General features: G+C 33.5%; 2 long non-coding RNA genes across 2 annotated transcripts in view; one reads left to right on the top strand and one right to left on the bottom strand.

Moving 5' to 3' along the window:
- LOC136031647 (uncharacterized) overlaps nucleotides 1-7621 on the bottom strand; it is a 31666-nt gene extending 24045 nt beyond the window's left edge. Inside the window, exon 1 of the long non-coding RNA XR_010618550.1 lies at nucleotides 7416-7621. This is a non-coding gene — a long non-coding RNA (uncharacterized LOC136031647). The remainder of the gene's footprint in view (nucleotides 1-7415) is intronic.
- Nucleotides 284-18765, top strand: LOC136031646 (uncharacterized). Its single transcript, XR_010618549.1, has 4 exons — nucleotides 284-1415; nucleotides 5507-5620; nucleotides 7425-7528; nucleotides 17973-18765. It is a non-coding gene; the product is annotated as an uncharacterized LOC136031646 (long non-coding RNA).
- Nucleotides 18766-26486: the final 7721 nt, after the last annotated feature.

Here is a 26486-nt window from a genome sequence, read left to right as displayed (position 1 = left end):
TAAATTTTATCCAAGAGGTTGTTCCACACGCAAGATCTATGGTCTACCCAAAATTCATAAGACAGGAGTTTCCCTCCGTCCCATTGTATCAACTTTCTCGTCACATGTTATAAAATTAGGAAATTGGTCATCGATGGCATTGTGTCCTCACTTAGGAAAATTACCAACATATTTAAAAAATTTGTCTAATCTTACTAATAAGCTGAAAAATTTTACATTGGAGGAAAAGTCAATTCTCTGTAATTTTGATGTGATTTCCACGTATTCAAATTGTAGTGTGAAAAAGTGCGAAGATATATTAAGGATTAAAATACAAAAGTACTTTGATTTGATGCAAGATGTTACCATGGCTAGTTTGGATATTGATGTCACTAGGAAGTTGGTTATCCTTGTAAATGAATATTCTCTTTATTTGGGTTTTAGAGGTGAAGTTTACAAACATGTGTTTAACGCTTACCAAAGCTTGTGTAATATTTTTAATCCTCATGTAAAATTTTTGTAAATATCCTTAATTTTTAATGAAGTCGACCAAGAATATGCAATCTGCATAATGAGACATACTTGTGTGTATTTAAGCATCAGGTGTAAAAGAGAGCACATTGAGCTAAACACTTTTGAGTCGGTCAACGCAAAAAAAAACAAGTACTGAAAAACAAACAAATAAATTACTGGTAATCAGGAAAGATTAAAGTTTTCAAATTTTCCAAGATGTTTTAAAAAGTTTCAAGAACTATAAAACTTAGAGGATGAAAAGCGGATAAGTAAAAGTTTGCTCTCTTGTCAACCTCAGTAAGTAAATCAACACCTTAACCTTCTCTAAACGATGGGGTAATTGTTTTTAGATCAGTGCTAAGTTGGGAATCCGCTCACTTGTGAACTATTTAAATTCAACCACTAAATTCTGTAAACTAAGTATAATACTGTGGTTTTGTGTTCCTAGTCCAGGAACCTTGCTGGAACCTTTCTATGTATCTGAAGCTACATATTGCTTCTGAAGCTGTTTTATTATAAAGCTTTATCTGAAGCTTATGTTTTCAATTAAATAAAGATTGTTATATATTTGTTGATATTGTTTTGTTAATATTATTTTTAAGTTTTTAATTATTTGCGCGTGCAACGATAGTTCTTGCAAAGCCTTATAAAAACTAATCTCTTTTGCCCAAGAATCCCTATATTTTTAGTAATTCCAACCTGTTAAAATAGACTAAAATATCAGGTCTTCTGTTTGAGAAAATTCAAATAGTTCTAAATATGTATTTGCATTTTTTGTTGGTATATATGCTTATGTATTTTTGTGGTAGCATTTCATCTGTATGAGCTTTGAGATGAGTTTTGTTTTTTTTTAGTCGAGACAAATGCGGAGCAAGAACCGATTGAAACTGGACAGCGAAACGATCTTTCGAGGACTGGAAAAGGTATGGTTACGTTAAAGTTTGGCGTATCGTTTGTTGAAGCACCACGATGTTACTAGATATTACCAGTTTTCTTTACACTTACTAAAATGTTCGTTTAGTAGAAAGAAGATACCGGTACTTTAGATGATAATACTCAAGAAGTACATATCACGGTCTTCGCTTGCACACCTCATATGTTGAAAAATGACAGTTTTTCAGAACAAGAAAGGAAACTCATTACGCTACTTCTTCTGTCGGTTTTAAATAAAATGATAGTTTAGGATAGTAAAAAAATGGTCCAAATATGCTGGTGCTTCTCAAAATGCTTTTGAAAAATATTTACTTAGATAATTAATACATACAAGGAATAGGTCAATTGAGTGCGTATTTTACAAGGTATGTGTACAAGACATCAGTCACACTTCTCTTCATAAAACAAATGTGCAATTTATTCCTTTTGAACAAGAAGGAATAAGTGAAGGAATTTTGAACAAGAAGGAATTATATAAGTACCTGAAATAAGCCACTTACACCACTTGGAGGTTAGTTTTAGTGTAATAACTCAGAAATCAAAAGTAAGATACATCGCTTGCCTGAAACCATTTTGTCAGGTCTTTGAATTATAACTTCTGAGATACATTAGGGCTGGGCAAAGTATTTTGAATTGCAAAATGCAGAACATCACTAAACTACCTGGAACTATACAAATGGTGAACGGAAGGTGTTGACTAAATTTAAAACAGGATCTCGTGTCAAAGCTCCTAAGAATTTAGGTTTTGTAATTCTTGTTGCTATGCGTTCTTCAATTCAGTTTTATTGATAGAAAAAAAATGCAGAGAAGCCGATATCTTTTTGTTGCTTTTTTCTTCTAAGAACGCCTCAAGTCTAACGCCTAATATGTTATAGTGCGGGAAACATACGTCAGAGTTTTGTTTACTATAGATATACTTAGAGAAAAAGCTGAAATGAAAGGTAATATAAAAATCATAGCTTTGTTTTACTTTTTAATTTTCTTGGCCTTCAAGCAATTATGCAAAATTCCTTGAGAGACTTGCCAACTCTGCCTAAGGGTTTGAATATAAAATTTTCAGGAATATTGAGGGTAGAAGGCGAACAGAATCACAATACACCATCTACATGCAGATTGTCTAAAGGGCGCATGAGCAATATCTTAGGAATGGTTTGGTATATGAAGTTTAAACTTACAGGGCTTGTTGTGGGGGATATTGAACTAACCAAAAGGCAATATTTACATTCTAATACTACTGCCTCTGCTCATACTACTCCTACTACTATTGTAAGTACTATTACTACTGCTGCTACAGCTACTATTATTAATTCTTCTACTGCAACTACTACTTCTGCTAATATTACTGTTGCTACTGTACTACTGCTAGTAAAGCTAAGCCAACCACTATTGATTCTACTGCTACTACTACTATTACTAATGTTGCTACTACTGTTGCTAGTGGGGAAAAATTATTAAGGCGAATAAATGTGGGAAAACTAAAACAGTATTGAACTAAATCAAAACCCACTATTCGCAAAAAAGTGGATGTATCAGTAATGCTTCAGGAACCGTATATGTTTTTAAGCTGAAACTGTCAGCGTGTATTAAGAGGTATATTGAAGAAAAACAAAGGTGCTATGTGCATACTACTTTTGGTACTAAGACTAATGCTACTACGCAAGCTAAGGGTAATAAAGATAAGCCTATAAAGAATATTTTGGCGGATCTTGAACTAAATCAAAACGATCTCTAAGCATGTATATTGTCAGCAGGCTGACAGAAAAATATCTCAAGAACAGATTAAATATTAAGTTGAATGTTTTGGGTAAATCGGGGAGGATTTATAACTATCCAGAAGGAACTGTGTATATAATATTAAGGCTACTATTGCGATAGCTGTATCTAATGACGCTAAGGGTATTAAGGTGAAACTCTTAGGGAACGTCTAGGGGTTGTTTCAATTAAACGAATGAAACTATATGCATGAAGGTTTTCAAAAGGGTACATAAGCAATATCTTGGGTAGTGCAGCGCTATTATAGATGGCAATAACTTTGAAACTTCTATAGGAATTAATCTAATAGGTAGTTGAAAGTTCCTGGGAGTCAACATTGATTGGAAGCCAGGCAGACCTCTTTCCAACTCAATTAATTTTTAAAACCAAAAACAATCAAAATTTTTTTGCTAACCATTTAATTCAGCATAGCGAAATGGCTTAGTAGCAATGACTCTAAGGATATTTGGTGTGTCAACCCCCCGCAGTTATGCAATTCTTCCATTATGCTTTAAAACAAAATTTTCGTTGAAACATCAATAAAATGGCACTGTATGTATGTATTGCATAACATACATTAGGTGTCTTGTATGTTATATTAGGTTATATTAGGGTTATGTATGTTATACATTAGGTGTCTTGTATATTAGGTGTCTTAAATAAGACACCTAAGCAATGCTGCAAGAATGACTGAGGGTAACAATTTGAAATTTTCAAGGCTACTGCTATTACTACTCCTGCTCTTACAATATAACTAAACAAAAATAGTATAGGCTTATCTATGCTGTCAAAGAACACAGATGAAATTTTCTGGAAAAATAGCAATTTTCATGTCAACTTGTCAACTTGACAAGGTCAACTTTCTGGTCAACTTGAGAAGATGTAAAACTAAATTAAACAAAAGTATATGTGTCTAGATTTTAAAAAGGGTGTATTTTGTTAAAAATTATTGAAATTTTTCTCAAACATACAGATAGCAGAAAAAAGCTATGGATTCTTAAAAAAAAGAAAAATTTTGAAACATTGTTTTTTATTCATGAAAAAGATTATGTCAATAACAAACGAAAAGAAATAAAAAAAAAATTAACAAGCTTTTCCAAAGAAAAGCAAAGTTATATAATCTTCCAAGCGTAAAACTGCCACAGATCACCAACAATAAATAAATGAAACCTAAAACGAACAGAACTTACAATAAATAACCGAGTCAAACTCAAAATGAGCAGAAATTAACATGATTAGGGCTGACACCCCCAATACATTGCGAAGACAAGATTTAATTTACACTTTACTGAATATATATACTGCTTGTCCATGGATTGTTCTTTGTGGTTGATTGTATATGGCTATGCTGTTTGACCAATGTGATTGTATGGATAAGTAGGGTTAAGGCCTTATTCAAGTGCTGATCTATACTAATCACTAATATAGGAAAACAGTCTTCCTTTTCTCCTTCTGTCTTCCTATCTTTTTTTTTTTTTTTAAGTGTTTGTGCTGTTGCATTGGTAATTTTTCACTATATATATATATATATGAATATATACATATACTGATTTTTATTCCTTAAAATCTTAATAATTTTTGGTGTATAAATTGAAAGTGCAAAATATTGAACATCCATTTTGTTCAATAAAGATTTCAATCAGAATAACCAATTGAAAAAGGGGTAGGGACTAAGTTTTCAGCAAGAAAACTGATGAGTTAAGGCAAACAATGATTCAAAAAAGTAGATTGAACTTCGTTGTTGAGCCACTATCCGACAACAAAAAGCAGACTTCAGTAAAACCCCTTCTCCACCACGTTTTAGTGGATCGCTTAAGACCTAATTTCTTAGTTTTGTAGTGTCAATAGCAAAGTAATACGTTTCAATATCAAGTAGAGATAATAAGAAAGAACAAAAAAGGAAAGAATACTAAAATCCCAAACTAAGACTAATGGGAGATTTTATTTACTGTATATATTTAAGTATATTGTTCTTACAAGTTTCTCACCTTTCTACTATCAGTGGATACAGCTTCCTTAAGACTGTAGTTACTTATCTTGAATAACTTAAAAAAAAAGAGAGAGAGAGAGAGAGAGAGAGAGAGAGAGAGAGAGAGAGAGAGAGAGAGAGAGAGAGAGAGAGAGAGAGAGAGAAGAGAGAGAGAGAGAGAGAGAGAGAGAGAGAGAGAGAGAGAGAGAATGAAGTCCCCTTTTCATTTCAGATTTTACAGGCACACTGGAATACAAATTATTTGTTTTTGTAATTAACTTCTCAGTAAACATTTTATAACCCAGCCATTTGGCCAATATTCTGGTTAAAACTTACCGCTTTGAATTGTTTTCGTTATAGGCATGTTTATTCGTGTCACTGAGACTGAATTTAGTGGTAAAAGATGCTACCTAGATGGGATAAATGCAAAACAGTCCAAGGATCTACAGGCTAACCTTTCGCTACTCCAGCCAGGTCAGATTCAAATCATGGAAGTTGATATTGATAATCCATACGTCTGGCAGGTTAAAGGCATGACAGTTTTACAATTTTTCAATTCCTTTTTCAATGAGCTTCATGAAGCCAAAATTGTTGCTTATAGTTCAAATGTACAGCAAGATACAATGTACCACCAGGTACCCAGTGGAACAACAATCTGGACATTGGAGAGTTTGAAAATATAAGCCTATGTGTTGATATGGCAATAATTTTATAATTACTAAATGTAATATTTGAGAATTAAAATAAAAAACTGACTATGTAAATTGGACCTTAGTTAGTGCGATGAAACGAAGCCAGTAGTTAATTTTCTGATTTTATTTCGGAGTCAATTAATAAAAGCATGGCAAACAAAAATCATTAAAAAAACACAAAAACTAAGAAAACTGGTGGAAAATGCAAAAACAAAAACGTCAGAATACAAAACCGTCCGCTATTGAATAATTAAACTGGGAAATGCAAGTTTAAAACTTACAAAATAGTGAGGGTGGTCCAGTTCCAAAGGGGGCCCACCACCTTAATTTCTCGGTCCGGACACTTTAGAAACTTCTTCAAGACACAGATGTTTGTTACATAATAGGAAATATTTTCTTCAAGATATAAGAGCTTCTTACTTAATAGGGTGTAGTTTATTTATGCAAATGCTTTCTTTGGTTGTTACATAATGGAGTATTGTTTACTTATGCAAATGATTTTTTTGGATGTTACGTAATACGACTTGTCAGAGTCCGCTAGTCAAACAGGGGAGTCCCCCTGTAAAAAAATTTATCATGGTCCAATATATGTGAAGATGACGCAATCTTACGCGACTTGTTGTTATGTAATGCGGGGTTCTTTTCTTCAAGACATAGGGGCTTGTTACATAATATCGATTGTTTTGCTTAAAGATTCAGATGATTGTTACATAAAAAAACCCAGCAAGGGCTTTAAAAAACCTTCACGGCCCCTCCCAAGTAAGGACATGGTCCAAATCAATAATAGTCCAATATTTTCCTGCTTCACACCCAGAGAGCCTTTTGTTGTTGACAAACAAAGGATTTATAAATCTTTGTTAAAAGAACAAAGAAAGGAATCTGAAAGAGACAAACGAGTCTTTGACCAGTAAATGAAAAGAGTAGAACAAAAATCTAACGAACATTTCGTCTGTATAAAACAAGACGTCTTCAGCATTGAAGGAATAAAAAAAAAAGAAAAAAAAAACAAAAAAAAAACCACATAGAATCTAAAACCAAAACAAAATAATATAAATTAAAAATGTACAAATTGGGACTTCTGGAGTAGAAAAGTGTTTTTTTTTGTTTTTTTTTACAAAAACTGCCCAATCCTCAGTAACTTTACCTTAGTACCATAAAGGTAAAGATATAGTAAAGAAAAATAACTTGTCTCTGAGGATGCTTGAATTATGTAAGCTTTTATTGGTTTTGACAAGAATTTTGAAAAAAACTAGATTTCAGCTGGGGGGGGGGGGGGTACACCCAGGCTCTGGACGGCCAGTTGCCCCCCTACCCGATAGAAAATTTGGGCCCCTGCTTGCATACATACTAAAGTCTAATTAATATCCCTACAAAGTCTTGAGGCCCCTGTAATTTGGAAATTTGACCATTAGTTTGCAGAAAAATATTTATCAAAACAATTTATTCTTACAAGGTCTTATATGCGTGAGAACTAAAGTTGGGTAAGCATCCACTCTACCCTGAATCCACGCTCAACTTCTTCAAAGCTACAGTTCATAGGTAAGCTTGAAATGACTTTTTAATAAAAGTTTCTTTACCTTTTTCAGTAAGATCAGCAGTTTCACAGACGTGGGGACAGGCAATGGAAGTACGAGAGTGTTCTCCATTATCAAATATATAGCTGGACACGACTCATCTCATATGTGTTTCTGTGAGTTTCTATATATTTCTATATTTTGTTCAAATAGGTTAGTAGTTTCACGGTCATAATGACAGGCAATGGAAGCACCAGAGTATTTTCCATAATCCTAAAAAACAGAAGAGTCTTACAAAGGTATTTTTGGACTTACAAAAAAAAATATGTCTTCTAAAAAACTTTTAGAAATGGATGAAAAAGTTGCAAGTATAATATCTTTGATTTTTACTGATCATTGATTGTATTATTGTATTTTCTAGAGAAATCAATTCTTGAATTGTCATGAAAATTTGTCTGTTTGATTTTCAAAACAGGGGGAGACACCTCTTGAAAGCTATATAATTTTAAAGAAAATCCTGCCACCCAATTAAGAATATTAGAAAATCTTTATGTACTTCTGCCATTACATTACAAAATGTGGAAATATGTATTTTTTTTATCTAGAAAGAGAACCCGGATGTGTGTTTTCATTTTTTTTTCGGAGGTGATTGTGTAGAAGGAATAGTCCTAGAAAAGTTCTGTTGCCGCTTATAGGTGACAAAAAAGGTTGGAGGTTGGATATTCCCCCATAGTTTCTGGAGAAAGGGTTGTCAGATACGCAATTTACTTTTTCACATACAGTGCTTACAACTGGGAAACCTACGGATTGCTTGGGGTGGTTGTATTCCAAGGGGAGAATTGCCCATGGTGAGAAATTTCCAGGTTAAATTTTAACACTGGGGGTAGTTGCAAAAATTTCTATATGAAATTCTACTTATCTAGACTTTCTTTCTCTTCGTACACTCAAATTTGCACGTGGAGTTGTTGCAGGAGAAATATTTAAAGCCATTGGAATTTTACCAACGAAGACCACACTGCCTTTCCATAACAAACAAATACAACGTAGAGACAATAGGGAAACATTTTTCAAGACAATGAAAATTATTTATGTAGATATTTTGGCCCTATGTCCAAGGGCCGTCTTCAGTACAATACAAGAATAAGAGAGAAACTATATATATATATAAAAGAATTTACATCAAATTGTGAGAATTAAAACTGATTAGTTAAAAACACTTATTAAAACATTAAAAAAAAAAAAAATATAGCCCTAGCATCCTTACTTCAGCGAAGTTCAACCAGGACTGGCGAAAAGAATGAAACGAAGAAATATAAACTCATTCAAACTAAAGAGAACAAAATGATTAGATGCAATTTCTTAAAGCTAATCTTGCTTGTTTAGCAGCCTGTCTCAAAGGCCTTTTCGTAGTTGGTTCAGTACTATTATAAATTGGTTTAGTAAAATATTTTGTTAGATCATTTTTAATTAAATTTGAGTATAAAGAATTTAGTGAGTATTCCCCCAAGTCCCTGTTCAAAGAAATATTTTTATTTATTTTGAGATTAATTTCAATTGATTCTCGAACCACCTGTTTTATTCCCAAATAATTACTAATGAGTGAAGAGTTTTCAAAAAGTATCATGTGGGACAGATTATTAAATATATGCCAACCTAGAGCAGAATCAAAGGAGTTGTTGGAATTATTTGAAATTAAGGCCTTGTGTATGTCATTTTTATGCTGTTGTAACCTTTTGTCTAGATTCTGATGGGTCCTGCCGACATATTATTTTCCGCAATCACAGGGTATTTGATAGACCCCTCTTTGGCGAGTAACTGGGGTCTTATCTTTACCCGAATTTAAGAAATTGATGATTTTAAAATTATTAGTAAAAACTACGTACAGATTATTTTTTGTGCAAATATTTTTTAATTTTGTTGTAATCTTTGGGATATACGGAAGATAGACAATATTTGAGGGCTTATCAGTAGCCTCACATTGTGAAGTATCTTCTTCGATTTTACAAGAATGTCTTTTTATTCTACGGCTAATTATTTTATTTACAAAAGGAATGGGGTATCCATTACCAAAAAGAATATCTCTGATAAAATTTATTTCTGCATTTATATATGAATGGGAGCAAATATTTAGGGCACGATCAACGAGGGAAGTTACAACTGCTCTTTTAACTTGTGGGGGGTGATTTGAATTAAAGTGAAGATATCTATTGTTTTGTGTTGGCTTTCGATATATAGTAAAATCCAGTTCATCAGCATTACGAATAATTAATACATCTAAAAACGGTAGTTTATTTTCAATTTCAACTTCAAGGGTGAACTGCAAATTTCGGTCATAAGTGTTAAGATGATCTAAGAAGCCCCGAAGTTCAGCTTCCCCATAATTCCAAAGTGAAATTACGTCATCCATATAACGACCCCAATAGACATGTTTTAGAAAATAAGAATTCAATGCCCAATTCTCAAGATTCTCAACGTAAATATTTGCTAGTAGCCCGGATAAAGGTGCCCCCATGGGTAACCCATTTTTTTGCTGATAAAAAGAATCGCGAAATTGAAAATACATAGAAAACTTTTATTACAAATTTTAACAAGAGTCATTAAAACTTCACAATCAATTCCTGTCGCTGAAGTGTCGATCAAGTGGTAATTTTCTTCTATTTTGTTTTTTTAATAATTCCTCTGAAATAGTTACATCTATATTTGTATACATGGAAACAATGTCGAAACTACTTACTATTGTGTTTTCTGAAATACTTGTGTTGCTAAGTTTTTTAACCAAATCTGCCGAGTTATGAATATAGGAATTTTGAGAATACAATAAAGGTTTTAAAGCTGCACAAAAGCCATTTTCCAATATTGGCAGCGGGAGCTTTAGTACAAGCTACAATAGGTCTTAAGGGAATACCCTGTTTATGTATTTTTGGTAAACCGTAGAGTTTCGGACAGAAACTACCACGGGGAAAAAATTTATTGTATAGTTGTGGGGTGATTTTACCATTTTGTTTTAGCTGCTTTAATTCATTTATAATATTAATAGTGAACTGATCAGTAGGATCATGAGTTATTGTTTGATATGTAATTGTGTCATTTAAATGCGAAAGAATTTTGTTGTCATAGTCTGTTGTATTCATGACAACAAGTGAATTGCTTTTGTCTGCTTTAGTTATTATAATAGAAGGATCTTTTCGGAGATTAGATAGTATTTTTATGTCATGCAAATTTTCCGGTGTGGAATTGGTAGGAGGCTTAAACTTTTTTTGGCTATTATAGAGGATATTTATTAGACCAGATCTAACTTCATCCGGGTTAGAGACAGAAGGATAGTGTTTATGCAAAGCGGACTCTAGAGAGGAAACTATATCTGCCACAGGAACCTGTTTCGGTAGAAATTTGGACCTTTTTCTAGTGTTTCAATTTCCTGGGGTTCCAATGTTTTAGAAGAGAGGTTAACGATAGCAGGCCCAGGAGTGAATCTTGCAGAGTAAATACGGTTTCTCATCGAAGATTCATTTCGTAAGCCTTCTAATTTTTATAGAGGCGTTCCTTGGACAAGCGAAAATCGTGGCTAAACAAATTCCTTTCTAATCTAACAACTTGAGCAAAATCAACGGTGGACAGGTTTTCCAGCAAAAAAGTTTCCAACGATTTTGTCTCTGAAGAAATAATATGTCGTTTCTTTTTTTTGTCCTTAATAATATGGACTAGGGTTTTTAACTGTAGTGTATGGGCAAATTGCGCTTCTTTTCGGGTATTTAAATGTAATTTATATCTTAAAGACTTGGGAATAAGGTTTTCATTTCTACAGGATTCTAAAAATTTTTGTTGATTGATAATATTAGCATGTTTTTTACCTAGACTAATAAAATAAAAGATAGCATAGGTCAACTGCTCCCCATAAGCTAGACGAAAATAGCGACGAAGACCACACTGCCTTTCCATAACAAACAAATACAACGTAGAGACAATAGGGAAAAATTTTTCAAGACAATGAAAATTATTTATGTAGATATTTCGGCCCTATGTCCAAGGGCCGTCTTCAGTACAATACAAGAATAAGAGAGAAACTATATATATATATATAAAAGAACTTACATCAAATTGTGAGAATTAAAACTGATTAGTAAAAAACACTTATTAAAACATTAAAAAAAAAAAAATATAGCCCTAGCATCCTTACTTCAGCGAAGTTCAACCAGGACTGGCGAAAAGAATGAAACGAAGAAATATAAACTCATTCAAACTAAAGAGAACAAAATGATTAGATGCAATTTCTTAAAGCTAATCTTGCTTGTTTAGCAGCCTGTCTCAAAGGCCTTTTCGTAGTTGGTTCAGTACTATTATAAATATGTTTAGTAAAATATTTTGTTAGATCATTTTTAATTAAATTTGAGTATAAAGAATTTAGTGAGTATTCCCCCAAGTCCCTGTTCAAAGAAATATTTTTATTTATTTTGAGATTAATTTCAATTGATTCTCGAACCACCTGTTATATTCCCAAATCATTACTAATGAGTGAAGAGTTTTCAAAAAGTATCATGTGGGACGGATTATTAAATATATGCCAACCTAGAGCAGAATCAAAGGAGTTGTTGGAATTATTTGAAATTAAGGCCTTGTCTATGTCATTTTTATGCTGTTGTAACCTTTTGTCTAGATTCTGATGGGTCCTGCCGACATAGTATTTTCCGCAATCACAGGGTATTTGATAGACCCCTCTTTGGTGAGTAACTGGGGTTTTATCTTTACCCGAATTTAAGAAATTGATGATTTTAAAATTATTAGTAAAAACTACGTACAGATTATATTTTGTGCAAATATTTTTTAATTTTGTTGTAATCTTTGGGATATACGGAAGATAGACAATATTTGAGGGCTTATCAGTAGCCTCACATTGTGAAGTATCTTCTTCGATTTTAAAAGAATGTCTTTTTATTCTACGGCTAATTATTTTATTTACAAAAGGAATGGGGTATCCATTACCAAAAAAAATATCTCTGATAAAATTTATTTCTTCATTTATATATGAATGGGAGCAAATATTTAGGGCACGATCAATGAGGGAAGTTACAACTGCTCTTTTAACTTGTGGGGGGTGATTTGAATTAAAGGAAAATACTATGTCGGCAGGACCCATCAGAATCAGGGCCGAAATATCTACATAAATAATTTTCATTGTCTTGAAAAATTTTTCCCTATTGTCTCTACGTTGTATTTGTTTGTATTGGAATTTTCATGAAAATTATTCAGTGGGTGGAATTTTTTTCTGGGATTGGTTCTTCGTGGGAGAAATTTTTTCAAGGGAGAAATTCTACATAGGGAAATTTTGCTTGTAAGCAACTTTCCATTAGAAGGGTTGAAATTTCTGGGGAGAAAATTGAACGAAGGGGGATTTCCAGTATGATTTTTAAAACCGATTATAATTGTTTTTCAAATGAAAGTATGCTAAGGAGAATTTTTCAGGTAGAATTGTCCCCAAGAAATTTTCCAGGGATTTTCAGTGATGATCGAATTATCCAAGGAGAATTCTATGGTGTGGGATATTTTACGTGAGATGAACTTTCTATGGAGGAATTTCCGGTAGGGGAAGGAGCTGGATCATGTAATTGCTTGAGAATCGATCAGAAATTAAAAAAAAAAATTTTCAACTAAAAGTAAGGATCAACATTAAAACTGTAAACAAACAGAAATTATTTCAAGCATAAGGGTGTTATTCCTTCCTTTTGACTTTTGTTCCGATTCTTTAAAAACAACCCCTTAAACACAAGGGCTGCTTATTCAGAATAAAAAGCTTTTTAGAAGTATTAGCAAACTTTAGTGTGAAGAATAAGGTACTGTGGAGTGGGCAACACCCCTAATCTATGGAATAATTTGTGGTCTGTTTTAGTTTTCATGTTGTTCCTTACTTTCAATTGAAAGAGCTTGTTTGTTATGTTTTTTTGTAAGGAGAGGTGAACCAAATTTTTAAAATCAACAAAATTCTTTGAAAAAATCTAGACATTGAGAACCTGCACTTAGAATTAGTAACTTTAGCTGGTATAGCACATACAAAAACAAGGGGCGGATCTAGATGAATATCTTGGGGTGGCCATTGGACCAAGGGCGCCAATGAGATTCGAGCGTAATGATAGGTGAGGGCGTAGATAACGCTTTCGTCAGACCAGTTCGTTTGTGTGAACTTGGCTGGTGCTGATGTAAAATGAAAAAGAAACCTCTTTGAAAGCCAATACTATTTTCCTATAGCAGTAAAATGCATATTAACAACAGACACGAGTAGATTATTTTATGAATAAATTACTATGGCTTCATTGAGACTTTTTGAATGAGGAGGCCTGACTAATTTTTCTTTCTTTAGAGCTTGATAAAAAATTAATTAACAGGGAAACCTCTAATTTCTAAGAGTAGAAATACAGCTGTTTTTACAAGATACCTTGATCTGCCACAAGATTCCAACATTTTCTGTAAAGAGATTGAAAACCAGCCGCACGCCTGGTTGCTGTGGAATATCTGAGGAGCACTTCAACTGTGTGGGTCCTGACTTGTTGCGTTGGCAGCTAGAAAATTTTTTGAAGACGTTCCACGACATGCAAAGGAATATATGGTTTTTACTTGTGTCAAGGGCTCCTTTTTTCGAGGATTCTTTATTCGGAAATGGAACCAAAACATGGAATGGATTGTGTCCCCCACTGTCGCAGCTAATTTTTTTTTTCAAAAAGGAAAGTATTTATATTATGATGTTTGTTACAAACCCTAACCTTACAGTGGCAGGGTTTAATGCCCAAATATATTTAAAGTTCCTAATTTCTTTGAAAACCATACAAATCTAATAATGATACAGAAAAATATAATATATTAGTGTGAATAGATATTTTATTATTTCTTAAACCACATTGGCCTGCCATAACATAAGGAAAGAAACCGATCAAAAATGGTTTTTTTTTAACCCCATTCAGTATTGTCATTTGGCCTTTAAAAACTCCATTTTTGATCGTTTTCTTTCTGTATGAGATATTTTACATTGAAATAACGTCATGTCCACTATCACATAACATTGTAATGTAAAATGGGTCCATTTTCTACTATTGCCATTCTAGATATACCTTACTCTTACAATCACAGGCCAGTAGAATGCTCGTTAATTCATTTGATTTCATGTTCCATCCATCTTACAGCTGGCAATGTAGTAGCCATTTGAAGTTTTTTTTAGCAGGAGAATTCTAATGAAATCACATTAATGTAATATCTTGATCTTTTACACCCCCCCCCTTCTTGAATCTGAAATGTAAACTAGAAGAAAGACCAATTTACCGATTCCTGAAATCATTTTCTAATCCTTGTTTGAATTGTAAACTACAAAAAAGATCGGTGTCTCTTACGGGTGGGAACTTGAGAGTGAGGGTTAATAGCCCATACTAGCTCTTAAGAGCCCTACATTTTATAGTTTATAACCTAAAAACGTAATGTCTCTTTCCTTTAAAGTTTCTTAAAAATACATAGATTTATATAAAAATAAATTCTATTGAAATGCGAAAAATATTCTCAAAAATACGTCCTGTGTAGAGATACAGCGTTTTCTTCTGATGACATTGTTCACTTCAGAAATGCATGGTCTTCAATGTTTTGCCTTATCTCAATTTAGGGCGTTTTGCGGAAAAAAAAGTCAAAATGCTGTTTAAACACGTGCTTTAATAATTTCTAACTTAACCCATTAGTGGCCAACGTAATGCCTAACACAGTAGCAGCTAGGGCAAATTTTAAGCGTCCCTCAAACTGTCATAAGTATCAGAGGAGTTCTCAAATTTTTTCTGACTTGAATTTGGTTTAGTTTGGTCTTTGAATTTTTTTTTAAATATGGAAAAAAGTAAGTTTTTTAAAGCTATCTGTTTCTAATGGAATATCAGGGAAGGTAAGTGGTTGAAACCTCTTGTTTTAGAGTTTTGTTGTTTTATAATCACTACTCTTCGAATCTATGAAATATTTGCACCAAAATGTCTACAAATAGAGGATGCAGTATCAATTAGCCAAAAGTGTTCCCAACCGGGAAATTTGGGCGTTTCACAGACCCAAAATTTTCCACATGCTTTGTAGCAGGCAATCACTTCTGTTTTGCAGATGGGTCCCAAGAAATGTGCTTCTATAAAAAAAACAGTAGCTATGGTAGACGAAATAATATACGATGAGGTAGACATTGATATGGTCATTATCTATTTATCCCCCATAATTTCGGGGTAATAACAAAAATATATGGAGTAAAATCAGGGTAATCAACCAGGTAATCAAAATCAGGGTGACGAAAGGGAGGGAGGCAAGGGCAATAAAAAATTTAATAGTCTCCCAGGTTGTCTTGCACGGACGATAGAGCTTGAGATAATTGAAACTTGTGAATCAGCCAGCCAAAGTTGACCTCATCAATCTGGGTAGTTTCCAACTTCCACATTATGTTCAGCTAACATAGATTACGTTCCACTAGGACTTCGGCCTAGGACGACAGTATTCTACAATGCATCTTACTACAGTCAGGCAGCTCAATAAGATAAGGCATCTGAATCCCCAAATCCCACTCGGCAAACTCAAATATCCAAAACATTTTCAAAATCCCCCTTTATAATGTGTCTTTCCTCCCGTTTCCCATCCTTATCATACCGCTATCAATTACTCACAGAAACCGTACCCTAAATCGACGAGTTCTTAAGAAAGAGAATCAAAAAAATCTGCCAAAAAAAGAAAAAAGGAAAGCACAATTTAAAGATAAAGATCTAGCAAGCAAGTTTAATTATGATTAAATATAAAATTTTATTATACATTATTTTATTTATTATAATTTTATTATTTATTATATATTTTATTATATATGAATAAATGATTAGTTTTTTCCTGAAAACGAGGTTGATCTTGTAATTTTATGAAGAAACGATTTGTTAACTGATCCTGCGAGCAGTTTCATGTTTAAATCTCTAAAAGATCAAAAAGCAAAATTTGGGGCGGTGGGGTCACTGGACCAAGGGCGCCAACGTGACTCAAGGTGGGCACCAATTGAAAAGTTTATTTTAAATAGGATTAAAAAATAAAAAAGAACGGAATAAGGGCGCAAGAAATATCTTGGGGGAAGGGTCACTCCTTCCGACCCTGTGGATCTGCTCTTGGCCTAAATTGCTTTTAACTCTTTCATTCATCTAATTTCAACCAAATTAGCTATATAATTGAAATAAATAGATAGATTTATCACACAAAACCCTACTAGGCCATTCGCTATTTAATTAATCCCAAAACTAAAATTAAGGATTGTTTTAGGGGGAGGGGCAAGGGTAGTTAAAAATTATCCTCCTTAACACAAATTAATGTTGTAAATTTTCTCATCATACCCCCTTCATTAATGCCCAGAACCTTTACCCTAAATCGATGGGCTCTTAAGAAAGAGAATAGAAAAATATGCCAAAAAAGAAAAAAGAAAGCACAATATTAAGATGAACATCTAGCAAGCAAGTTTAATCATATGATTAATTTTTCCTGAAAACGAGGTTTATCTTATAATTTTATGACGAAATGATTCGTAAACTTATCGTACGAGCAGTTTCATGTTTTAATCTTTAACAGATCAAGAGCAAAATCTTGGGCCTGGGGACCACTGGACCAAGGGTGCCAATGTGACTCGAGGTGGGCACCAAATTGACAAGTTCATTTTAAAACAGATTTAAAAAAAGAAAGAAAATGGAATAAATATGCCAGAAGTGTCTTGGGGGGGAGGGTCACCCCCTCCAAACCCATGGATCTGTCCCTGGCCAAAATTGCTTTTAACTCTTTCATTCATCTAATTTCAACCAAATTAGCTATATAGTTAAAATAAATAGATAGATAGATTTATTGACACGAAAGCCCTGTTGGGCCATTCACTATTTAATTAGTCACAATACTAAAATTTAGGTCTTTTTAGTATGGAGGGGATTTGTTAATAGTCAAAACATACTTTTCGATTTCCGGGTATTTTAGGATATTTTACCAAAATATCCGGAAATATCCTTCGATCCCCTTGCACATTTAGCCATCAGTCTTCGTCTCTTATCCATTCTATGCTCGTGTCCAGAATTTTGTTTTTATCCATTTTGAACTTTTAGCTACAAAGCCACTTTTCAATCTGTCATTGTGAATAGACAAATAAATATAACTTCCTGTGTTACCGAACGTTTAACACAAAGAAAAGCTGATTCATCATCAACATGTGTTTCCATGTTCATAAAATAGGGGAAAGTTTAATGTTCATAGAAGAATTCTTGCAGGAAGTAATGATATTTATGCCAATTTCGCAGATATATACAGAACCGGCTGAAGGTAAATAATTTGCTTCGTTTTAAGTTTCAACTTTGCTTTTTACATTCATTGGAAAGCTTTGTTTTTTGTTGTTAATTGGGTAAATCAGCTACGAATAATTGATCAAATTGACAAGTTTACTTAAAAAAAGATTTTAAAAAAAGGAAAAAGAACGGACTGTGAATGAGGGTGCCGGAAAAGTCTTGCGGGAGGCATAATGCCCCCTGACCCCCTGGATCTACCCCTGTATAAAATGCAAAAGAAAAGAACAATAAATAGACTCTACTCCCAGTTTTTATTTATAATTTTTTGTTGCAGGTATCCTTCTTCGTGTCAAGGAATGTCCCTGAGGTTCCTCATACAAGAAATCTTACTTAGAAAATCAGAACAATACTGTATAAGAACATTGTACCACTGTTTCGAAGAAATATTGTTTTTTTCAAATTCCAGTCTCAAATCCAGTTGGAATTCTTGTAATTTGCCAACTCCATTGACAACCATTGAAATTTATGGATTTATGGAATTGGAATTTATGGCTTTAGAATTTATTTTTTTTTAAGAAAAGAGTACGGAGCCAAAATTGTTACTCACAGTTTTGATTCTGAAACAGATATAGGAAATTGGACCTTGGAGGTTGACAAATTATAAAGCAATGTCTTGATGAAATCATTCACGATGTCAATTGACAAAGTAGTATCTTTCTGTGTTGTTTTATTGCCAATTATGTTAAAAAATGAACTGTAAAACTAACTGAACCAGTTCAAAATCCTCAGAACTTTAAATATTAAATGATATCATTACTAGCAGTCGTAAAACAATTTTTTATGTTTTGACCATAAAAAATGACAACTTGAGATAATTGTCGAAAATAAATTACAATGGTCAAACTGACCATTTCTATAGAAGAGAAAAATCACAAAAAAACTTCATTTGTTTATAGGACACAGTTATCCGAATTTGTCGATGCCAATAAATATAAACTTGAATTGTCTTGCAGGATTGCTTGGTGCCATGAAGGAAAAAGAGAAAATCCATACATTATTAACAGAACAAGAAAAAATTCTTAAAAACATGTTGTGTCCTGCCTTTGCTTCATAAATATATATACGTACCTATAAGGTAATTCTTATTTGCTCTTTAAATTATCTCGTAGCCTACTTTCAGTTTTGCTTTATATGTGTCAATTTTTCAAGAGAAATTTTATTGGCTTGGTTTTAATATTCTCTGCGAAATTGCTTTGTATGTAAAAACCTCAGTAACTCTTGATTTTTCTGTTTGTTCTCAACAAGAACCACCAAATATTGAGTTTTTGCGTGTTTAACAAATGTCTTGCTTTACACTTCAAAAATGATTCCTTAGTTTTGCTCGACAACACACGTAAAACTGATTAGTATCATACGGAAACTATAAAGAAATCCTGACCTTAAAACTGATGGATACTATGGAATAAACTGATCAGTTCCTCCATGCTACAGGTGGGTATTTGAGCGTTTCCCCGTGCTTTTGAAAGGGTTCTTAGTTAATCCATCTCGTAAGTTCCTTCAAGTATTAGTTAGTTTGTTTAAGACTTCAGTAAGGTTCATATGAGTTTTTGCTGGATTTGACACGTTGGTAAAAAAAAAAGTCAGTTATATTTTTTACGCTAGCTGCTGATTATTCCCCGGACCCAGTTACGCATGAAAAGTGAGTATTGGTTAACCATCTTAACATTTATATTTGACTCTCGTCACCCTCTAAAGATATGTGCATAACACTGGTGCCACAGATCTTTGATACTGTAGGCCAATTTCTGTGGCACTTACTCCCCATGGATAGTAGCCATACTTGTCGTAGCTGTAGCACCAGACAAATACTGGCTGGGGCAGTACTCATAGAATATGTTGCCCGTCAAAGAGAAACCACAAGAGACCACGATCGCCTAGTACTCACGTAAGTGCCAGTGCTAGCCCTATACTACTTACTCATATGGATATAGGAGACTCATACAAAATACTCTTGGATCTTAACAGGATTGACTTCAAGATAAAGAACTGGTATATGTGGTACTTTTTCTGCATTGTGGATATGAGCATTTGGGATGCCCACTACACGATTGATTTTGCAAGCAATCCAGGACATTATTGGTGCACAGTTTCGTTTATTTCAAATTTATCTTGTCTAGCAAAAAGTAATTGGTACCCATACTGCTAAATATGGTAGGGCTATGTCTAATAAAAAAGAGCTCCTTCAGCCACAAAGATTACTTTTCACCCTACTTTTCATGTTATATCAGATTACTGAAGCCACTAGCCTACTTGGCAAGTAAAGAAGGTACACTGCCAACATTGTATCCACATCCACGACAAAATATACAAAATCTGACATAGGGCTTATTTTTATTCTTAATGAAATCTCTTGATAGAGCAAAACAGTAAACAATTAAGTAAACAATTACCGGATGGATTTTGCTAGCTCGCAATGCTATTTCATTCCGAAAGTTTTTCAGTTTCAGTTTTCAATTTTTCAGTTTTTTTAGTTTTTCCTTATTTAGTTTTTTTCTTTTTTAGTTTTTTTTCTTTTTAAGTTTTTTTTCATTTTTAGTTTTTCTTTTTTTAGTTTCTTCTTTTTTCAAATTTTTTCTTTTTTAGTTTTTCTTTTTTTTAATTTTTTATGTTTTAAGTTTTTTGTTTATTTATTTTCTTTTTCTTCTTTTTAGTTTTTTCATTTTTTATTTTTTTTTTAGTTTTCTTTTAGTTTTTTTTTTAGTTTTTTAGTTTTTTTTCAGTTTTGTTTTCCTTTTTTTTATAGAAGATTGTGTAACAGACGGACATACACTACATTTTTATATAGATGTATATATATATATATATATATATATATATATATATATATATATATATATATATATATATATATATATATATACATATATGTATAATTACTTATTAATAATTAAAATTTTATTAATTATTAAGTTTTGCTTCAGTTCTTTGTATTTACTATATTTTTGTCAAAAAGTCAAGAATGTAATATACCAACATGTCTTAACAGGCTCTTCTACCTTATTTTTATAAAAAAAAACTTCTCAGCAACCAAAAAACTATCCTCTTCTGTGTAGATAAAGATAATATGTCAATCTGTAGCCAAAAAACTCTCTGTTTGTACAATTTCCGGTGATATCATAATGGATTTACACGTAGCCTTGATTTACTTTTACTAACAGTTTAGTAGTAGATCGAAATTTGGTATTTTCAGTTAGCTGGTTGGTGTGATCGATGATGTTAGAAGGTGGGCATTCTTTTACAAAACTGTACTGAGGTTTGCACCACCAATGCTCATTTCTTGCTTTAGCTTCTATCTATTGGCTTTCAGTTGAAAACTCGGCAAGGCACATTCTCGAGCAATGAGGTACTCATACGTTGTAGGGGTATTTCTTTTGCCCACTCTTTTGCACTCTTTTGTCCTTACAAATACCTCACAGGTGAACATCATACGAATTCAAAATCCTTTTCATTTCTCTGAAAAGATTTATGACATCCTCCACTTTCTGATCCCAAGTTTTAGTTACGAGTTAAGAGTTCCTAGTCTCGAACAATTTATTGAGTATTATGACTCTAGTATATGGAATAAGAAAAACATGGAGCAGAAGTAGTATTCCATATCAACTTTACCTGGAGGTTTAAATCTTGAAAATTAGAGTGACTTTGATATAGTGGTGTACTGGTATCATATCTTTTCTTTGAAATAATCTGCTGGAGTGAAAACTGACAGAGTCACATTCGCTATTTTGGTTTTCTTAAGGAAGTGTAAACTGACAGGTAAAATCATTTTAATTCAGTAACAGTTTCGTCGACATTAAAAGCCGAGTGCCGACTGTAACGTAAAAAAAAGTAGTCGTAGCCATGACAAGGGGGAGCCAGGACTGGGTCTTGTTTAAAGTGTGCTTAAAGTGAAGGCTAATGCAACCTCAAGTGTGTGCATGGCTATGAAGCAAAATGCTTTTTGCAGGCAATTTAGTCCTTAAAAATATGGAACGCTGTCTATTACCGAGTGACCTTTATCTGTCAAGGTTAATAAGTCATTGTAACGTTTTCATACCTTTGATACGATAATTGCCATTAGATTAGTTCGTGGTCATTGTAACAATCTTATAATAGCCATTTTCTTTTCCATTATGCCTTGTCATTTTTCAGAAAATACCGCTATCTCAGAGTCATTATCTAGAGTTTGTCTCATAAAAGTTGGGCAAGTACTTAACTTTCCAAACTTCTACATGACTCCATATTGCCGAACGCAATATAAAAAATATTGCCGCAAAAACACCAGAAACCTAGTAAGTATACTTGAAAATAGATGCAATCTTTTCTCATATGACTAGTTCTTATATCGAAAAAAGTCTTCCACATTTGGTTTCAGTTTACCTAAAATTGTTAACTAAGAATGTCAAGATGATGGAGTCAAGTTTTAAGATAAGAGGAGAGTGTTTCAAGAAAGAAACATACAAAAACTTTTTCTCGCAGACTTGTAATTGTAGACATGGGTGTCAATAAATGTTCACTTTGGGCCGGGGCAAGGGGTGATAATATGCTGACTAATCAAAATCTGACTTCGGCTGATATTTTTTTTAAGCTAGTAAACAATGTACTCTCTCGAAACAAAAAGAACTGTAGAAAACTATTATTATAACTATTGAATTATTTATTATATTTCCTTTTGCTAAATATATTTCATACAGGGGCTAAAATTGAAAAAGAAAAACAAATAGATCAATATTCGGCCAAAAATGTTATTTTTTATATTTGCTGAGTCAGCAAAAACCTTAAAATCTAGAATTCACGTATTTTAAAGTGTGTCAGACTATTTACTGTCTTAGAAAAATTTAGCCAAAAACTAGGAGTATAGATTTGTCTGTTTTTTTTCGCTTTCAAGACCAGTAATCAGAGGAGCAAAAAATAGAATAATTGGTAAAAACAAATGTGAATTATTCCCAAAGCAAGTGCTAAAAAAAGACAAATGATGGACAAATTTATATTTTGGTTTATAACAAAAAAAGAGAAGGAAATGGGAAAAAGCTATGAATTTACCACGGAGGACTATTTTTCTCTTTTATGTAAGGTGGAGAAAAGAGAATCTGGGGGATGTCGCTTTTCCCTTTTCTTCGTCACAGTTCTTGTGCAAATTTCAAGGCTAGATCAACTAGTTTAAGAAAGAAAGACTTTAATATCCAATTGTTAGAAAAGGTACAAAGAATTAATTGATTTAAAACAGTGATTTTTTGTTAAAATCAGTGACGACGTACTTGTATTGCAGACATCAAAATATATCATAGCTTACACTGCGATTTGATAGGAAGGATACCGTGAAAACCCTGCTTTTTTACTTGACCCACACTGCTTTTCAGTGTCGGTCGGGTCGCAGGACCGGTCAGTTTCTTGGTAACAGGGTTAATAATCGGATATACTTTATATCAAACTGTTATAATGCAACATGACAGCATCTACATAAAAAGGTGAAAAGTGACAAATTTAAAAAATCTTGTACATTAAACGGCAAAATGGAACAGATTTTGTAAATTTATAACTGAAAACAAACCAGTTCCCAACTGGATACATATTTTGATAAAAATATTACTGTCATGGCCGTTATTTAATATGGTATAGCGGGGGAGAGGTACTACCCCTTCCAGACCTAAACGTGCTTTCCCAGACTATACCCCCCCCCCCTCAATCTGAAATTTAGTTTCTTCTAAAATCTAGTCAAAAGAAAAATAAACCTGCATAATTCAAGGAACAACAGATACATATCAGTTTTTTAGTACATATTTACCTTTATAGTGACCTTTATATAGTACTTTTACCTTTATATAGTACTATAAAGTACCTATATAGTATTTATGGAGTACTAAATAGTACTATTATGGTGCCAAACGGTTTATTTTATCATTTTCACTGTCATTTTCACTTGATTTGGGAAAATTGGCACCGATTCCCCCCTTCCCTGGATTTTGACGAAATTACGTTCTGATTACTCCAAAATAGATGATTTACATGTTGATTAGAGTTTTGCTTATTTAGACTAAGTCTTTTTGCATGAATGTTATATATAGATTTTTCCGTTTTCAATATATTTGATATTAAGGACCTGACAAACGAAGATATTTCCAAGAATCGATTTTATCAGCTCAGTCGGGACATGACAGCGATATTAAAAAGCCTTTTGCAAAAGAAGTTCAAAACTAGACATCATGGACAACATTAGTAAATTGTAGGCTATCAATTGTTACATAATAATAATAATAATAATATATTCGCAAATTTGATGGCAGGCCGTTAAGCCTCTACAAAACAAAAATCTTAATTTGCATTTCTTCTAAATTTGCATAAGGAGAAAATGTCACTTGAATAATATTCATCAACTTCCTTCTTGAATGTCCGTAGGTTTGTGGAGCAGATTACTCTTTCTGGTAAGTTGTTCCAATGCTGAACAACTCGGTTGCCGAAAGTCCATCGGCCCATGTCCTTGTAAAAACGTTCCATACTCACTTTGTACTGATGTCCTCGGAGATGATTTTTATTGAACTGCACGATTCTCTGGGCTGGTACGTTATCATAGGCTCCATTGCAGAGCTTGTACATTTCAATAAGATCACCACGATGGAATCTATATGCGAGGGTTGGGATTTCAAGCTTTCTAAGCCGCTCTTCGTAGGGAAGGAAGCGTAACCTGGGAGAGAATTTAGTTATCCTCCTCTGAACATTTTCGAGAGCATCTATGTCCTTGTTGTAGTATGGTCTTGTAGAACAATGTCCATACTCAAGAATCGGGCGGACAAGGGACTTATAGAGCGCAGCAAGCATTTTGTCGTCCTCGCACGAGAAGTTTCTTCTGATCATACCAGCAACTTTGGAAGCCTTCTTGACGACAGCTTCATAGTGGCTACTGAAGTTCAGTTCAGAATCCACTAAGATGCCTAGGTCTCTTTCTTCTCTACTAAGAGTGAGTGCAGCGGAACCAAGAAAGTATGAGGACGAAAAGTTTTGTGGACCCAGAGTGAGGATATGACTTTTCTGGGTATTGATTTCCATGATCCACTTCTTCATCCAGTCATCGATTCGTTGGAGATCTGCCTGCAGGTGATGAATGTCTTCACATGACGAGATGACGCGATAGAGCTTTGTGTCGTCTGCGTAGAGAAGGATGTCAGATTTGATGCCCTCAACTAGGTCGTTGATGTAGAGATTAAACAGAAGGGGGCCGAGAATTGACCCCTGGGGTACTCCGCTAAGAACTTCTTCTTCGGCATTGCTGAGACAACCTTCTACGCACACAACTTGCTTTCTGCCAGTTAAGAAGTCCGTAATCCATTGAAGAAGACTGAATGAGGACCCGGATGATTACCTTATCTTAGAACTTAGATCTGTCTATGCCAGTAGAGGCACCCAAGGCATTCACCAGACTTTGCCAATCTTTTTTTGAATTGGGAGGATGCGTATATGTCTTCCCAATTGGGTTGAAGAGATGCATGGATACTGTACAGATCAGACTGATATGTTCGACGCAAAGTGCTCTGAGGTCTTCTCCGTCTTCGACTTCCATTTGGGTGCCAATGTAAAGTGCCTTTTGAGATCTGAGTTTCCTGCATTCGGAGAGCATGGCCCAATTATCTTCACCTTCGAGCTCTAATGATATCTGTCACTAGAGGCTGGTTGGCAAGTTTGCAGAACTTTTAATTTGTGATTCCGTCTGAACAATGAATATTTAAAATTCTTCGACGACAATTGTTCTTGAATGCAAGGATTTTCTTTTCATGTTGCTGGTTCAAACTTTAGGTTTCAGCTGCGTAAGGAAGGACCAAGATGACGTTACTGTTGAACAAGCGTAACTTAAGCCGGTTCGAGTAATTTTTTGACTTCCATATGTGCTTGAGCCTATTGAAGGCGGCGTTCCCCTGACATGTTCTGATCATTATTTCTTTTAATTTTGATCCCATATCCTCTTCTACGCTTCGAAGAAATTTAAAATCCAAGACCTGTTCCATTTCCTCATTTCCACATCTGATATGAAGTGAGAATCAATAGTCACCATTCTTTGGGTTTTGCTCGAATTTATTTTTAGACAAAGTTGGCTTGCTTTTTCACTGAACCTGTTTAGAAGTTCTCTCAGATGTTTCTTGTACAACTATAGCATTGTAACAGAATCTGCAAAGTCTAGGTCAGTAACTGTCACCTCGGCAAAAAGTTTGATACCATCGGTCGCTCAGTTGCAGAGAAAAAAGTCGATAATTATCATAAAAAGTAACGGTGACGGTACACAGCCTAGCTTGACGCCAGATAGAATTCAAAAGTATTGGGTTTGGTTTTCGAGTGTCTTGATGCAGAACTAGCTGTCTTTGTAAAGAGCTACGATTATTGCAATTATTTTATTTGGGATCTAGTAATAAAAAGGGATCTTCCACAAACTTGCCTGATCTACAGATTTACATGATTGATACTAATTTATTTATTTTTTTTTTTACTATTATCATTGAGTTCCCTAACTATGAAAATTTTTATCCTTTTTGAATTTTTAGGTTATTAAAAAAAATTTCTTTAAATTTTGAATTCTTTCATTATTCAATTACGCTGTTATTATCAAATATTTATGTTGTTTTTATTATTATTTAGTTCTTTTGATTTTTTGTTGAAAAAAAGGATACGATTAAAGATTTTAAATCAGTGCTTTTTTTTTGCAAACTGACATCGATTTTGTAAATCGGCCCTGACAAAAGCTACCTATTTTATAGGCATTAACTGATCGCTTTGAAAGGGGTTTTTAAATATTTTTTGGTCAATAACACAAATATTAAAAAAAAAT

The sequence above is a fragment of the Artemia franciscana genome, chromosome 10 (genome assembly GCF_032884065.1).
Source record: "Artemia franciscana chromosome 10, ASM3288406v1, whole genome shotgun sequence".
Taxonomy (NCBI): Eukaryota; Metazoa; Arthropoda; class Branchiopoda; order Anostraca; family Artemiidae; genus Artemia; species Artemia franciscana.
The sequence above is the reverse complement of the archived record's forward strand: the minus strand, read 5'-3'. Positions and strand labels throughout refer to the sequence as shown.